The sequence below is a fragment of the Anomaloglossus baeobatrachus genome, chromosome 2 (genome assembly GCF_048569485.1).
Source record: "Anomaloglossus baeobatrachus isolate aAnoBae1 chromosome 2, aAnoBae1.hap1, whole genome shotgun sequence".
NCBI classification, from domain to species: Eukaryota; Metazoa; Chordata; class Amphibia; order Anura; family Aromobatidae; genus Anomaloglossus; species Anomaloglossus baeobatrachus.
This window is the reverse complement of record NC_134354.1, coordinates 587,541,432-587,554,770: the sequence shown is the minus strand read 5'-3', so window position 1 is coordinate 587,554,770 and position 13,339 is coordinate 587,541,432.

The window sequence follows — 13,339 nt, the reverse complement described above, 5'->3', positions numbered from 1 at the left end:
GTCAATGCGTAGGTGTACCCACTTTGGCTAGGGGTGAGCTTGACATGGTCTAGGGCGACCAACTCCAGCGGCTGATGGGTGACTATTGGATGTAAGGGTGCCCTCTGGCTAGTCTCGTCCTTTCTCCTCAGCGTACAAGGACCGCACTCTCGGCACCAGGCTTCCACCGATTCACGCATCCCACTCCAATAGAACCGCTCCCTCAACAGTATCTCCAGCTTCTTCCACCCGAAGTGGCCAGCACCATCATGGTATGCCCGCAGGACAGTAGCGACGTCAGCTTGAGGAATGACCAACTGGCAGATTTTCTCATGGGTCTTCGGGTTGATCAGCTCACGGTACAGCCTCCCTTGGTGTAGGTAAAGCCGTTTCCGTTCCTTCCACAAGCGTTGGGCTTCGGCTGGAGCGGCAGGGTCTATTCCCGTAGCACCTTGTTCCACCAGAGTCTTGACAAGGCGAACAGCCGGCGCTTGGTCCTGAGCTTCCTGCCACTCTTGACTGGGCCGTGGGTCCAGATCCACTCGTTGCTGATGTACTTGTACCCTCTCGGTAGGCGGCTGGTGAAACGCAGGCAACTCGATCTCCTCGAGGTCGTCATCCTCGCACCCCTCTTCTGACAAATGGGGCATTCGGGAGAGTGCATCAGCATTTATGTTGACGCGACCGGCTCGGTACTTTATGGTGAAATCATAGTTGGCTATCCGGGCTACCCACCGCTGCTCCAGCGCGCCCAACTTGGCCGTGTTCAGGTGAGTTAGCGGATTGTTGTCCGTAAACGCGGTGAACGTTGCTGCCGCCAAGTAGTGGCGGAACCGCTCCGTGATAGCCCACACCAACGCCAATAGCTCGAGCTTGAAAGAGCTGTAGTTCTCAGGGTTCCTTTCGGTCGGCCGGAGTTTTCGGCTAGCATAGGCAATCACCTTCTCCCTTCCATCCTGGACCTGGGATAGGACCGCTCCTAGCCCCACATTACTGGCGTCCGTGTGGAGGATGAACGGGCGTCCATAATCAGGGCACGCCAGGACCTCTTCTCCGGTCAAGGCCGCCTTCAACTGGCAAAAGGACTCTTCATGCTTGTCCTCCCACGACAGTGGGGCTCCAATGGGTCTACCACCTTTGGTCTGTCCCACGAGGAGGTCTTGCATGGGGGCAGCCATCTTCGTGTACCCCTTTATAAAGCGCCGATAGTACCCCACCAGACCCAGAAACTGCCTTACTTCCCTCACTGTAGTTGGTCTCGGCCAGCTCTGGATGGCAGTAATCTTCTCAGGGTCGGGGGCGACACCATCCGCACTCACCACATGCCCTAGATACTGCACCCTGGGTTTCAGCAGGTGGCATTTAGAGGGCTTCAATTTCATCCCGTACTTGGCAAGGGACGCGAACACCTCGGCCAGGTGCTCCAGATGGGCCTCATACGTCTGGGAATAAACAATCACATCATCCAAGTACAACAGGACGGTCTCGAAGTTTAAATGTCCCAGACAGCACTCCATCAGCCGTTGGAAGGTTCCGGGGGCATTGCACAGCCCAAACAGCATGCTATTGAATTCGCAGAGCCCCATCGGGGTGGTGAAGGCGGTCTTCTCCCGGTTCTCTGGGGCCACGGCCACTTGCCAGTATCCGCTGGTAAGGTCAAGGGTCGAGAAGTAGTTTGCAGTTCTCAGTGCAGCCAAAGACTCTTCAATACGAGGTAATGGATAGGCATCTTTATGGGTTATCTGGTTGATCTTCCGGTAGTCCACACACATCCGCATGGTACCATCCTTCTTCTTGACCAATACCAACGGAGCAGCCCAGGGACTACAGCTGTCCCGAATAACCCCTGCCTCCTTCATATTCCTCAACATATCTTTGGCACACTGGTAATGTGCAGGGGGAATAGGTCTATACCTCTCTTTGATAGGGGGATGTTCACCGGTGGGGATGTGGTGTTGGACCCCCTTGATCTGCCCAAAGTCTAGGGGGTGCTTACTGAAAACCTGTTCGTACTCCTGCACCACCCTGTATACCCCTGCCCTGTGATGTGTAGGGGTATCATCAGTGCCTACATGTAGCTGTTGATGCCACTCCTTTGTCTCCCCCTGGGGTGGAGAAGTGCTGGTGGTAGGTGGGAGTGTGGATGGACTGGCTTGATGGATAGTGTGAGGGTCCAGGGTGAGCAGCTTGGCAATGGTGGCATACCGGGGAAGCCTGACTTCTTCCTCCCCACAGTTCAGCACTCTCACAGGCACTCTCCCTTTCTTCACATCCACCACCCCTCGGGCGGCCATTACAGTGGGCCAGTGCTCGGAAGGCATGGGCTCCATCATCGCAGGGTAATCACGCCCCTGAGGCCCTACTGCTGCCCTACACCAGATCATCATCTCACTCCTAGGGGGCACAGTCAATGGAGCAACATCCATCACTCTCACTCCACCAATCTCCCGTCCTGTTGAGCTTACATGCTGGCGGTACATTAGGGCTCGGATCTCACGCTGCACAGCCCTCTGCCGGCTCCCTGCCGCTGTGGTGGCCAGCTGTTGTAATAGGGTTAACACATCAGCCATGCAGTGCTCCATCACATTGGTTCCCAGCACTATTTTCGGGTTATGATCACTGGGTTCATTCATGATCACAATCATACCCTGATGTTGCAGTTCAGCTTGCCCCACTGTCATAGCCACTTGTTTATACCCCACCTGGGTCAATGGAAGTCCATTAGCGGCAATCAACGTTATACTATTGTCTGGGGGCGCCAGCTCGTCTATGGCCCAATACCGCTGGTACAACGTGTACGGTATGGTAGTTACCTGTGATCCAGTGTCCAAGAGAGCCATCACTGGTATGCCGTCCACGGCCACGGGGATGATGGGGCGGGCCCCGATATATCAGTCCCACCAGTCCGGGGGGCCACGATGTTCTACTCCTGAGGATTGGCCCGGGGCCCCAGGGGTTGCTCGTTTAACGGGCACTGTCGGAAGTAATGACCCGGCTTACGGCACTTGTAGCAGATTGGGGGTCTGCTCCGCGGGTGGTTAGCACTTTTCCGCTGCATCCAGGGAACATCCTCGGGACTGTCAGCAAGCTGTATCTGTGCTGGAGGCTGAGATCTGGTCAGAGGTTGTAGTGCAGCAAGGATTTTGGCAAGGTCTCCGTCCATGCGACGGACCTGAGCTGCCAGTTCTTCCACTGTACTGCTTGGGGCTGCAGGTGTTGGAGAGGTTGGTTTGGCTGAGGCCGCCACAACGGGAGCCGTCTCGACGGGCCACGGGGCGGGTTCCAGAACTTCGGCAGCTGGGGGCTGTAGTGCTTTGATGGCCCGCTCCTTTAACACAGCAAAGTCCACATCAGGGTGTTCCAGGGCCCACAGCCGGAGTTGTTTACGATCCTCAGGGGATCTCATCCCCTGCGCAAATTGCTCCACTAACATCTTGTTGCTATCCGCCTCATTAATAGGGTTCGCCCGCTTCAGCGTGCGGAGGGCGGTCTGCAGACGTAGAGCATAGTCCCGAATGCTATCCCCAGCTCGTTGCCGGCACTGGTAAAACTGCATCCTCAGCTCAGCTTCAGTCCGGGTCTCGAAGGCAGTCTGTAGCTTCTCAAAGATGGTGGCTACAGAGAGCCGGTCCCCCTCGGCCCAGGTCTCCGCTTCCTGCTCCGCCACACTGGTTAACTGGCCTAGCACTATCGCTGCACGTTGCTTATCAGTCAGGGGGTACAGCTCTAGCAACGGGTTAAGCTTTTTCCGGAAGGCCTGTAGGGCATCCGGTTTCCCGTCATACTGCGGTAGCCAGGCAGCTCCGGGCGCATAGGGCAAGGAGAACGGCATGACCTGAGCGAGCGCGGGGGCCGCGGCACCTCCCGCCGGTACGGCCGGGACCTGGGCAGGTCCATTCCCATCCGCGGGTGCCGCTGCGGCTGCGACCACCGCTCCTCCAGCGGCTCCGTCGGGCGCAGACATCTTGTTTCCGTCCCCCTTAGCTCTTTCCGGCCCCTCCTTTCTCGGGGCGAGGTTTTGGCCTTCGCGCCTCTACTACTCGAGAAGACGCTCGAGCGGGAACTTTTCGCGCCAAAGATGGCGGCTTCTGAAATTTTCCTGCCGGATACCTCCGGCGATAACAAGGCGCACCTCTACCAGACGGCAGAGCGGTAAGATCCTGTTCGTGACGCCAAGTTGTCGCGGGCGGGGAGGAGGGTGTCAGCACACTACGCTCACCCCTTCTGCTCGGGTCCGGCGGTTGTTGCTCAGTGGTGGCTCGAGCTGTGGGCCGGATCCCGGGGGTTTCTCGAGCGGCACTCCTCGCCCGTGAGTGAAAGGGGGTTTGTTGGGTGTGGGGATAGTTTATTGTCCGTGACGCCACCCACGGTTGTGGTGATTGCACCACCGCTGCTCTATATGGGGATCCCGGGGATGGTGATGCGGAGCAGCCAGGTGTTGTGTTGCCCCTCCGTGGGTAGGGGTTGGTGATCCCGGGGCCCAGTGATGGTTTGGGAGGTGCAGGGCCTGGTGGGCGCAGGGACGCGGGGGCAGCGCTGTGCCTTGCGGCACTGTGGTACTCACTCAGCCTGAGACGTTGACACAGTTTTTACGGTAAACCAAATGGCTGGTAAGACGGTCCCACGGACGGCTGCATTTGCTCTCCCAGTAGGTGACGGTGATGTCCCTCTTCCTTGCACCTTTGTTTTCTTGTTGGTTGCGATGGGTCCCCACCGGTAACCCGCTCCCCGGCTTCAAGCTGGACCGGGGGAGCTCTGCTCTTTGCCCGCAGGCGCTGGCCCTGAGAAACTGGTGCCCTGGCGGTGGCGGTGTCTCTCCTACTCTGGTTGGGCTGTTGCCTTCAATCGGGACTTGGTTGTTGGGGGATCTACGTCCCCTTCACTGACGGATTTGGCAAATTCTGGCGACTCCTAGCCTTGCCGGGGTCCGAGAGGCCCCTGCCCTGGTGCTGACTGTCCTTCGGAACACTGCTCCAGACCGCCGGGCCACTACCCGTCCGCGGTCCTTCCAGGAACTTCCAAACGGTCCCCCTCCAGACAGTCACCGCCGTTGCTGACCTTGCTGACCTGTCCTGCACACAGCTGGACTACTTCAGGCTTTCTCTCTGTCACCACTCTTGCTTTCCTCCTTTACCACTTTACTTCCTTTTACTTTCACTTCCTTAACTCATCTTAGCTGTTTACTCCTTCACTCCCCTAGCTTATCTGCCTGGTTTCTCCCGCCTCCAGAGCTGTGAACTCCTCGGTGGGCGGAGCCTACCGCCTGGCCCACCCCCTGGTGTGAATCATCAGCCTCTGGAGGAAGGCAACAAGGATTTTTGGTTAGCTTTGGTGTTCCTAACTGGGATGTAGGGTGTGGTGGTGTGTGACCTGTGTCCCCTGGCTTGCCCAGGGCGACACAATAGCATATATGGTAACTAACCTGGTACATTTGGTACCCTACCTGGAATATATGGTCCACATCCTCGAATCTATGTCACCATCCTGGTATATATGTCCCCATCCTGGCATGCATGGTCCTCATCCTGATATATATGGTCTGGGACTGTCTCTAATGCATAATTAAAAAAGACATTCTACTCGCCTTCCCTCCAATTCCACATCTCCTGGCGTCCTCTGTAACCAGCGCGCAGTGGTCAGCAGCTGACATCAAAATGAACACCATGCGCCGCTCCCAGTTACGGTACGGACATCAGCTGCCAGCCACTGTTTGGCCAGCAGCGTGTATCGCAGTGCAGGGAAATGGCAGATCACTGTGGCATGATGCTATTCAGCAGGATGTGGGTCCGCGGATGCACATCCAGCTTAAGTAGGCGCTGGGGTCAGTGAGCCCCTGTACCTCTAGGCCCACTCGTCACATCTACTATGACCGTGATCGTTATGTCACTTTCTACTACAAAAATGACCCACTACCCTCTATACAAATTACATTGCGAGGAAATCATTTGTATTTCCAGAGTAGGAACGAGATGATTTCCTATTCCATAGACCCATAGTTCATATTCACTACAGGCCTGTAATCGGATATATTAACATGCTTCATTTCTGTAACTGAAAACCTTTTGCACTTTTTAGTAAAGGTGTTTCAATAGCAGGTTAGTGGATTTCTGCAAGCCCTACTCAGATGAATAAAACAATGGCAGAAATGTTTTTAGAAAATCTGCTTTTTCTGAGTAATGTGTTGTATTTACATAGAAGCCATGTGTGCAATAGCTAATTATTGTTATCATGAGTCATTATCATGTTTGTAAATTTGTAACTATATTTGGCCTGCTGAATTTGGAGAGAATATCAACGATAAAATGACAATTCAATTTTACTGTTATATTGGTATTTTAATTAATAAAAAATAGTATTATTTTTAAATGTAAATGCATTTCATAGTGAAGTTTTAGGCAACAGCAATAGTCACCGTTCAAGGTGGAAGAGATTGGTCTCTCAAACCAATAATCATTTAGTGTTTTGAAAAATTGAAAAATCATGGTATTGAATATCATCATAAAGGAATGAGTAAAATCTTGGTTCTTATGTTAGGAAGGTAAACCATGGGACTTGGAAAGCAGCATAGTAAGATTTATTAACCCTTGTTTGGTACTATGAAAGCAAATCACTAGTTCAAGCAACCTGTATGGAGTCAAATTGACCCCATGGTACCAGACAAGGGTTAATATCCTGTTGTATCCAGAGATTTCTATTCCATTCACTTCAACAGAGGTGAGCAGCAATATGAGGCTCAAACATTACATTCAATCACACTATTTTTACCCCCAAGTACGAGCCTTTCAAACGCTGCAAGCAGCTCGCACTGACCCGAGCACTGAGTGTACCCGAGCACAGCGATGCTTGCACAATTGGCTTGCATATGTAAATACCCGGTCTCCAAACCCGAACTCTGTTTTTTATTGTAAAGTCTGTGTTTGGTATGTGACGCCCTGGACTATCAGGTCGTCACAGAGTATTGTGCAATCTGCCCTTTGCACGGTATCCACATCCTCCTTGGTTACGGATCCCTGTCCTTTGGTGTTGTTAAGAACAGAGCCAATCAAAACCCTAGGAACACTCTGCACCACACCCACCAGACACACCATTGGGGGGCCTGAAGGGAATAGGGCCGCCCACTTGGGGGGTTCGTAGGATAGAGTCAGAAGTGTTAGCAGCAGTGAAGAGGAGAGAGGTGGAGTGGTGACTCTCGAAGTGAGAGATCACAGGTTTGGGAGCAGGGCTCCTTGTGACTACTAGGTGGCAGACGTTGGTCTGGGACTGGTAGGAGCCTGAACCCCGGTTGCAGGGGATCGTGTCAAGGGGCACGGATCTGCCGAGGAGGGCAGCCGGCGGCCTTGAGCCATCTCCGGGCAGGGGCCAGGGCACGACGGGGTATGTGGACCCTAGGCAGGGAAGTAGCTTCACGCATCCTGGTAATTTACCCGGTGAGGGTGAAGTCTTCAAGATTCATCCTCCACCTGATCCAAAATTGGGGTACTAGCATAACGAGGGGGATAGGACGTTTCCACTATAGAGTCCAGAAAATCCCAAGTGTGAACCCTGAGAGCAACCACACTCCGTTAGCCATGTGGGTGAGCGGGACCCAACTAGTTGTACACTACCAGTGAAGAAAGTGCCACGGGAAAGGTCACGGGCCAACAAGCAACACCAAGGGGCTTGGATCCAAGCGTGCTCTCTCCCTGCTGCAGCGGTGCTCAGAATTCTGGTTTACAAGTTGTCAGTGTCAGTATTCTTGGACTGAGTGAGTACGCAGAAACCCTTTCCTCCCCAACAGCACTCCCTTCACTACCATCACCAGGTTAAACACCTTGCTGCCATACCACCGCCACCAGGCACTCTTAACCTCAGCAGTGGTACTCCATCTTACCACGCATCGTGGGTGGCGTCACAAACTTCTAACCCCCCTGTACATATCTCTTTTAAATTTGAGTGTCCGCGCGACCTCCCGGGGCCGGAGACCCCTCGAGCCACCGCGGTTCCGGATCCGAGCGGCTCGGCCGCTGACACGGGGGTGGTACATGTACAAATACCAAACAGCAAACCTCGAGTTCGCTAATCTCTAATCATAAAGTGACACTGGTCAGAGTTGGAACCAATTTTGGCCTCAATAACCTGGCCAAATTTTACATCATTAAGGGATTAAACATGTGTAGGTATGTAATTAGAAGGGTGGCTTCTGGTGGAAATGAAGTTATATTTCTGCTGCAGCTACTTGCTTTCAGTCATTAGATAACATCGGCACAGGTAGCAGTAAGGGGTCACTGCACTGTTATGATGTAATCACTCCCCCAGTGTGCAGTGTGCGGAGCAGTATATCAGTCAATGAGCAGTTGTAGTGATTTCAGCGTGCTCACTTGAGTTGTGAGAGCTGACTTTTCATTGCCCCTGGTGCTTGGCTTGGAAACTAGTGGCTGCTATATTTTTTGTTGCTGACAGGGTCCCTTTTACACTGTAGAATCAACACCTAGTACAAGATAACTAATGGATAATGATTGATAATGTGAGGTGTACACAGCAAAGAACTCGGACATAAAGTTGTGCTCTTTTATTCTCAGCTTAAAACTATGTTAGATAATTGATAAATATTGTACCTTCAGTTTAAAGACCTTCTTGCCATAAACTGTCCTCCACCTTTTGCGCATCCATAATTTAATTTACTATTTTTGTATGTAATGTTTTAGTAATTATTAATATAAACGTATCAGTCAGGTTGATGTCAATATTCAACTCTGAATTCCATTTTAATTTTTCTGTGTCTTAAATAAAACAAAACATTTCTGTTAACATATGATAGATAGTTTTTGAGGTTTAGCAATGTGGTGGATATTAGCTTTTATTTCAGGGCATTGACTGCTGCTTAAAAGGCTTGAAGCTGGTAGACAGTTTGCAACGGTAGCTAATAGAGAAGGGATCAATTGCAATCCAACCATAAGTCAATAATAAATGGCTTGCAAAATGTGATGGGGTGACTGGCTTACTCTGATTTGTGCACTATTATAGAGCATTGGATCTCATTACAGCAGCATTTTTTTCTTTACATGAAAATCTATATTTTTGCAATTTTTCGTCTTTATATTTTTTACATTTCATAGGAAAGTATCCAAAGATAAAAAAACAGAAAGAAAGAAATAAAGGGGAAAAGTAGAAACTTCTTTTTCTAAATGTCCATCATATTGTCATCATTGTGACCTTAAGAATAGGTTCAGCTTCATTGCTGAGGGAAATGTATAAAGCGTTATTTTATCAATGTCTACAAAGTACAGGTCAAGGGTATTTTCCTGTGGAAGCCCTGGCATGACCTTGAAAAGAAATATGAAAACAAATGCTAGATTATTTATTTATAAACCTTTCCACATGGCTCACATAAGAATGTAATATGGAGGAAACATCTCTAACCTTTAACCTATGCGTATAAAGCCATACTTAGCAAAATACACATATTGCAACTGCCACAAAGCAATAGCCATGTTTTTATATATTTTTTTAATAAAACTAGAAAATATCTACTACACTATTTCAGCAGTTTTCAATGTTTATAAAATTGACATTTTATCATTGTTAGGGATACAAACAGGTAAATTTGGGGTTTATACCAAACACTGGGTGTCCAGGGCTCGGACTCGAACAGAGAACTCTATAAAAAATGTCTGTGTCCGAGTTCATCGTTCAAGTACTGTTCATATGTCAATAAGGTTTATGGAAAGGCTGCAGTGCAGCTAATCAAGAACCTCTACTGTATGCGAAAGATGACTGTACACTCCTGTGAACCATAAAGTTAAAAAAAATTGAAGTGGGCACTCAACTATTTTTTATGACCAGTGCAGGTAAAACAGACAGCTATGGGCTGCAACCCTCATCTTTCTGCTTTAACTTGGCTGATTATCAAAAATAGAGGGGATCCCATACCATTCTTTAAAATTATTTCTTTAAATAATTTTAAAAAAGGCATGGGCGCTACCCTATTTTTGATAACCAGGCAAGGTAAAGCAGACAACTGGGAGCTGGTATTCTCAGGGTGGGAAGGCCCATGGTTATTTGTCCCTTCTCAGCCTAAAAATAGCAGCCTAGAGCCATCCCAGAAGTGGTGCATCCATTAGATGCACCACATCTGGCTCTTTACCAGACTTTACCTGATTGCCCTGGTGCAGTGGCAATTGGGGTAATACTTGTGGGGTTAAAATCAGCTGTGAATTGACAGCTGATATCAAGCTCAGGAGTTAGTAATGGAGAGGCATCTTTCAGACACCTCCATTACTAATGGAAAGTATAGAGTTAAAAAACACAGACACAGGGGGAAAAAAGTTTATTTGACTAAAGACTACAAAAGGTAGTAAATCAATTGAATTAACACTCCCTCACACACCCTCGATCACCAATTTATTACTTCAAAATAAATCCTGGAAGTTCTGACGTAATGGAAACAGTAATGCCCCAAGATGTCCATTGATTCCTATGGAGCTTCACTCTGAGAAATTTCTCAAAACTCCAGAGTTCACTGCTGGTCAGCGGCAAGCCCAGAATTTCTTACACTTGTGAGAAATTCTGCAACTGCCGCTGACTGGCACTGACCTATGGAAAGTCATTCTGATAAAGTTCTCAGAACAAAGCTCCATAGGCTCAATGGGTGTCAGGGGACATTACTCTTTGGATTTTGTCAGAACTTCCAGGATTTATTTTGAAGTAATAAATTGGTAAATGAGGGTGTGTGGGGAAGTGTTAATTCAATTTATTTACTACCTTTTGCAGCCACCTATCCTTACTACAACCATTCTACGGCCATTTTACAGTACAGAAGTTGGGGTCACCATTGAAATGAAAATGAAGGATTCAGCTCACCCACTATGAGTCCATATTCAGTGGTCAGTGCACAGACAGAAGGCAGGCCAGCTCCTGGGTATGGGTCCTAATAGATTCAATAGGTTTTGTCCAGCACCATCCAATATGTTTCTTTTAATCCACAATAAACTTTCTTAGATTAAAATTATATTTTTTTTATTGTGCATACTTAAAAAATTCCATGCTTTAAAACCACATGTCTATCCAATCTTACGCGTTTCGAGCTCCTGGGAGCTCTTACTCATAGGCTATGATTAAGAGCTCCCAGAAGTTCGAAACGCGTAAGATTGGATAGACATGTGGTTTTAAAGCAGGGAAATTTTTAAGTATGCACAATAAAAAAAATATAATTTTAATCTAAGAAAGTTTATCGTGGATTAAAAGAAACATATTGGATGGTGCTGGACAAACCCTATCAAATCTAAGCAGGATCCCGACCTTCATCAACTGAAGTTAACTCCTGGGGCTGGAGGTGATGATGATGATGAGACTCTGATACCTGAGGTGCACGCGTACTGTTTTGGGATGTCAGGTCAGGAAGAGGAGGAGTGAAACAACATAGAGCCTGACGATGAAGTTATAGATCCCACTTGGTGTGAACCCAGAAGCATGCAGCTCTGTAGCTCTGCAGATGAGGAGCAGGAGGGGGAGGAGGAAACCAAGGAGGTTACACTGGCAATTCCCATACAAACATGTATTGATGAAACTATGAAAAGCACTGCATCCTCTGCGACAACTCTGGCTGTCTCCAGCAGCGGTCGCGTGTCTGCAGTTTGCAGAAAGGGTTGCCTAGCCTGGGCCTTTTTTTGAGACTGCAAAGGATGAAACAACTTTTGCTATCTGCCAATGTTGTAAAAAATGACTCAAATACTCAAATAATTTGAGAACTACATGCATGAACCAGCACATGTGCACGCAGCATGCATTACTGAGCTAAAATGTGGACTACTGGGCCTACCCGACCAGTTGCAACCAAATCAACCATGTCTGCTCCCGGTTGAAACTATTCTCACACAGGTTTCTGACCGCATAACCTCAACTTGTTTACTCGCTACATTCGGGGTGAGTGAGAACCTGTCTGCTGTTATGAAAGTAATCATGCCTGGTGTTTTTGATCCATGTGAAACACCAAGGTCACATACTGTGTGTTGCGTGGACCATACCTTCCTGTTGTGCAAACAAACTATCGGGAAATGGGGGGGGCAAAGAATGCCACTGTCCTGCTGTCTTTTGTCTGTATTGCCAGGGTTCTGGGAGCAAGAGGCCTATGCCTGTCACTCATGCATCTCTTGATTTTGGAAATTAAAATGCCAGCTCACATCCTGTGTGTTGCTTGGACCATACTCCCCTGCTGTGCAAACACATTATGAGGAAATTGGTTGGGGGGCAATTGATACCACTGTCCTTCTGTCTGCCTGTAAGGTTTTTAATCTGGAAACTCCAAGATAGGTCTCCAAGTTGTTGTTTGATTATATTGTCAGCGTTCTGGGAGCAAGAGGCCTATGTCTGTCACTCATATATCTCTTGATTTTTTTTTAATGAAAGTGCCACACCACATCTTGTATGAAAGAAATCGCAATCAGGCAGTGCTTAAATTAATATGCATTGGGGAATGCAGTCGCACAGCTGCAGAGCTGTGGACCCCTATGCAGGGCCAGTTTTATCAATGCTGTCTCCACTAATCCTGGAGCCAGGGTAGGACATGTGCAATAACGGTGATAACCTGGTGGCAGCTCTACGCCAGGGAAACGTCACATGTGTATTCCATGGCTCACATCAACCTTGTTGTACAGAAATTTCTAGGGCACTATTCTGACCTGTATGTGCTGCTGCAGAAAACACAGTTGATGTGTGCTCACTTTTTAAAATGGAAATGCCAGGGAACATGCTGTTTGTTGCATGGACCATACCTTCCTGCTGTTTAAATACACTATGGGGAAATATGGGAGGGCGGCTTTGATGCCATTGTCCTGCTGTCTGCCTGAAATGTTTTTAAATATCAGGACTCTAAGAGGGGTCTCCAAGTTGTGTCTTATCTGTACTGGCAGAGGTATGAGAGCACTAGCCCTATACTTGTCTCATTCACCTCTATATTTCTTATGTCAACAGTCTAACAATCTAATGGCTAAGCCAAAACAGTGGTATTGCAGTGTAAAACATATTTTTGCTCTTTTGATAGCTTAAAAGCTTTGAAAAGGTACTTTCTCTGGCATACGTTTGGCCTCAGGTTGAATCCAATGGGGTTTGAAAAGGTTCAAAAAGGTTCAGCGTTCAGTTTGGAGAATGGTTCGGTGTTACATCTCGTGGCTCTCCTGAGGCAAGGACTGAGGCAGTCTCCCATTCCTTGCCTGCCATGAGCACTCCTGCTCAGCAGCGCCGAAGGTCTGCCAGACTGCGCAGTGTGCAGGAGATACCTTCTCAGAGAGGCAGCAGAAGGGTGACACCTAGTGGTTCTCCTGTTACAAGGAGTGAAGCGGTCTCCCATTACTGGCCTGCCGCAGACTCTCCTGCTCAGCGGCCC